A 4092-nucleotide genomic window follows, 5' to 3' on the forward strand; every position below is an offset into this window, starting at 1 on the left:
CCCACGCATGCAAGGAGTTCGGACTAGCCATCAGCCTGACGAAGACGAATGTTATGGCTCAAGGCACGGGGACTCCCCCATGCATCACCATCGACGGGTACACCCTGGAGGTTGTCAACGACTTCACTTACCTCGGGTCCACCATCTCGAGCTCTCTGTCAGTCGACTTGGAGATCAACCGGAGAATCGCCAGGGCAGCCACAGTTATGGCCAGACTGAACCGGCGAGCGTGGAACAATTCCAGCCTCACTGAGAAAACCAGACTGCGCATCTACCAAGCCTGCGTACTCAGCACTCTCCTCTATGGCAGCGAGACGTGGACCACCTACGCAAGGCACGAAAGGAAACTCAACAGCTTCCACATGAGGTGCCTGCGACGCGTCCTGCATGTCGCCTGGCAGGATAAGGTCCCCAACACCGAGGTGCTGAAGCGAGCCAATATGAGCAGTTTGCATGCAGTTCTTAGCGAGAGATGCCTCAGGTGGCTCGGCCATGTCAAAAGAATGGATGCAGGCCGTATCCCCAAAGACCTCCTCTACGGCGAGCTAGCAGAAGGCAAGAGGATGACAGGGCGCCCAAAACTGCAGTTCAAAGACATCTGCAAAAAGGACATGACACAATGCTCCATCAATCTCAACACATGGGAAGTTCAAGCAGACGACCGCCTAGCCTGGAGGCTCGCGGTCAGGCAAGGTACGTCACGCGCAGAGGCTGCGCGCAACGAGGAGGCGGTCCAGAAAAGATCGAGGCGGAAGCAGCGTCAACAGCAGCAACAACAGCCATCTGCCTTCACCTGTAACAAGTGCGGCAGGGATTGTCACTCCCGAGTCGGACTGCACAGCCATTCTCGGCGGTGCAGATAGACTCTCAAGAAGCTAAGCCATCGTCTCTCGAGACGGACGGCTGCCGACGACGAATCACTTAGGCCTATCAATTAAGGCTAAACTCTTTAACTCTTTAGTTACAGCTTTAATTACTTAAAGCTATTAGTTAAGATTAAACTTTTAACACCTGGGTTCTCCTATCGTTATCATTGCCCGTTAGTTTTTAGTTACCTTATTTCTATAGGGTTAGTTTACAAACTAAAAAAATGTAATAAAAGCTACACAATTTTGGAAGAATGGCAGGCTTCTGCCTCAGAGCCTGTTCCCTCTAGAACACCCAAAGAATAGACCTGAAACCCTCTGCCAGGCCACCCGATCCTAGTCTATGCCTGAAGTTCCTTCCCATCCAAAATACCATCTGTTGGCAAATGCAGGCAGCTGCAGCACAATCATCCACGCATCCTCTAGGAAGAAGAGCTTGAGAGCCAGAGAGCCCACCCAGGAGCCAGCCCTCGTTTTATTTCCGTTGGCTCTGGATGCATTCAGCTTCTCAGCCAATCCTGTCCTAGATGGCTGCATGGTCTCGGCAAATTCCTCCTATGGCTCCTCCTACTTCTCCCCAGTGATCTGATAAGATCTCTACATTACAGTGAGGGGTCTTGAAAAAGGAAATTACCCTGACATTTCAAAGGTATGTTATTTTAGGTGCAGGAAGACAATAGACATGATAAGTTAAGGTGAAGATTGACCTTTGTCAAGGATGATATTGGTCTAGGACCATCCTATGTGGTTACTTTAGGTCTCTTAATTTTAAGGCTCACCATGCAGGCCTTCCCTGAGCTTGTTTAGTGTGTGGCCCCTTTTTTCATCCACAGCATGCTAAGAAAATTTTTTTATCCTCATCCAAGGTAATTCTTTCATTGCTTCTAAAGAGGGAGGAAGGGAGAGAGAGAAACATTGATGGGAGAGAGAAACATTAATTGGCTGTCTCCCATATGCTCTGGGACCAGCGATCAAACCCTCAACCTAGGTATGTGCCCTAACCAGGAATCAAAACCAGCAACACTTTGGTTGCAGAACAGTTGCTCCAACTGAGATGGAGACATCGGATCAAATCACTGGGGAGATGAAAGAGGGGCCGTAGGAGGAGTTTGCTGAGGCAATGGAGAGCAGTCTAGGACGGGATTGGCTGAGAAGCTGACTGCCTCCAGAGCCAATGGAATTATGGGCAAGAAGATTTGAAATAAAGGAAGGGCTCTGGGACTCTCCCTTTCGCTCTCTTCCTCTAGGATGTTTGGATGATTGTGCAGTTGCCTCCTTCTGCTTTTCCCAACAGATGGTACATATTTTAGATGGGAAGGAACTCCAGGCACAGCCTAGGATCAGGCTAGCCTGGCAGAGGGTGGCAGGGTTATTTTTCTTTGGGTGTTCTAGAGGGATCGAGTTTTGAGGCAGAAGCCTGACATCCTTTCAAAATTGTGTACCTTTTGTATCTTATGTTTTAGTTTGTAAACTAACCCTGTAGAAATGAGATAATTAAAACTAATGAGGGAATGATAGGAGAATTCAAGTGTTAAAGGGTTTAGCCTTAATTGATAGGCTTAAGTGATTAAAGCTATAACTAAGGCTTTAGCCCTGGCTGGTGTGGCTCTGTGGTTTGAGCACCTGAGAACTGAGGGGTTGCTGGATTAATTCCTAGTCAGGCCACATGCCTGGGTTGTGAGTTGGGTCCCCGGTTGGGGGCAAGCAAGAGGCAACTAGTCAGTGTTTCTCTACCTCACTTCCCCTCTAAAAATAAATAAATAAAATCTTTTTTTTTAAGAGTTAAAGAGATTTTAGCCTTAATTGATGATAGGTTTAAGTGACTAATGCATGTGGAAAGCTGTTACTCCAAAACTGTGAAGCTTTTTGAATAAAGACTCCTTTCCTTTATCACCAAACCTTTGCCCCTGGAATTTTGTCTAGACGGTGGCAGGGAGGCAGTGGGACCCCAACTGCTGTTCAGTAACAACCAACTGAGCCACACTGCCAGGGAAAAATGTTTTTCAAAATATAGTCTAAAGAGATAAAGCAAGAACCAGATTTAGACCTGATGTAGTTTGAAATTATCAGATAAGGAATTTAAAATAATGATCAGTAATCCACAGCCCTGTCAAATTTGGTGCCAGCCTCATTATGGCAGGCACTAGCCTAGGAGGCTGTCATAGAAATACTGACTGACATGCCCTGATTCCCTCTGCTGGGCCTCAGGGGTAAATTTGGTTACAGACACCAAACTAATAAAAAATAACTATCAGTAATATGTTAAGGGTTCTAATGAAAAAAGTAGACAATAGGCAAGAACCGTTGGATAATTTAAGCAGAGAAATGGAAACACCAAGAATCAAAAAGAAATGCTAAAAATCAGAAACACTAACAAAGAAATAAAGAATGCCTTTGATAGACATAGCAATAGATTAGACATGGCCAAATCAGTAAGCTTCAAGAAATATCAGTAGGAACTTCCCAAACTGAAATGTGAAAGATTGAAAAAACAAAAACAATATGTGAGAGAGACAGGCTAATAAGCCAGGACAAATGGAATAGGGAGACAGATAATAAACTGCCAAGCAGTTTACAGCCATCTAGTAAATCGCAAAATCCTATCGTCCATAACCAAAGACACCTAACAGTAAATGGTTTACACTTCTCCCCAGTCAGAAGGTAAATAGCTTAAATCCAGGTTACAGATAACCGAAATCCAGTAAGAGACATTTGTGCCAACCACAACCAAAGATGGATGAAGTCAGGGAAATAAACCTTATTTTGGCACAGCAGCATGAAACTGATGAATATTCTATCGAGATCCTCCCCTAAGACATCTCCTAAACTCCCAGCCTTTAAAACCCTCAAGACGTCAAGGAACTAGTACAAATGACCCATGGGCTTGGACAACAGAGTGGGTATTGACTGTGGGAGTGGGGAGGGGGATGGGGCAGTGGAGAACAAGGGGCAGGGAATTGGGACAACTGTAATAGAAGAATTAAAAAAGAAAATAAATAAATAAAACCCTCAAGATGAAGGACCCAGGACACATTCTCTAGGTCCCCAGCTAGGGTCATGCAAGAGGTAACAAATGGATGTATCTCCTCCACATCAATGTTTCCTCTCTCTTTCTCCCTTCCCCTCTCTAAAAGTAAATAAATAACATTTTAAAATACATTAAATGTAAATGTATATAGCAAACTCCAGGGTAACCGCTAAAAAGATATTTTTTAAAGATTTTATT

At 44.9% G+C, this 4092-nt stretch overlaps 1 non-coding gene across 1 annotated transcript; it reads left to right on the plus strand.

The window, feature by feature from the left end:
- The first annotated feature begins 2966 nt into the window (after positions 1–2966).
- Positions 2967–3098, plus strand: LOC150006349 (small nucleolar RNA SNORA5). The gene has a single exon (XR_016512134.1). It is a non-coding gene; the product is annotated as a small nucleolar RNA SNORA5 (small nucleolar RNA).
- Positions 3099–4092: the final 994 nt, after the last annotated feature.

Source organism: Furipterus horrens, unplaced genomic scaffold (genome assembly GCF_987537825.1).
Source record: "Furipterus horrens unplaced genomic scaffold, mFurHor1.1.pri manual_scaffold_6, whole genome shotgun sequence".
In the NCBI taxonomy this organism is placed as follows: domain Eukaryota; kingdom Metazoa; phylum Chordata; class Mammalia; order Chiroptera; family Furipteridae; genus Furipterus; species Furipterus horrens.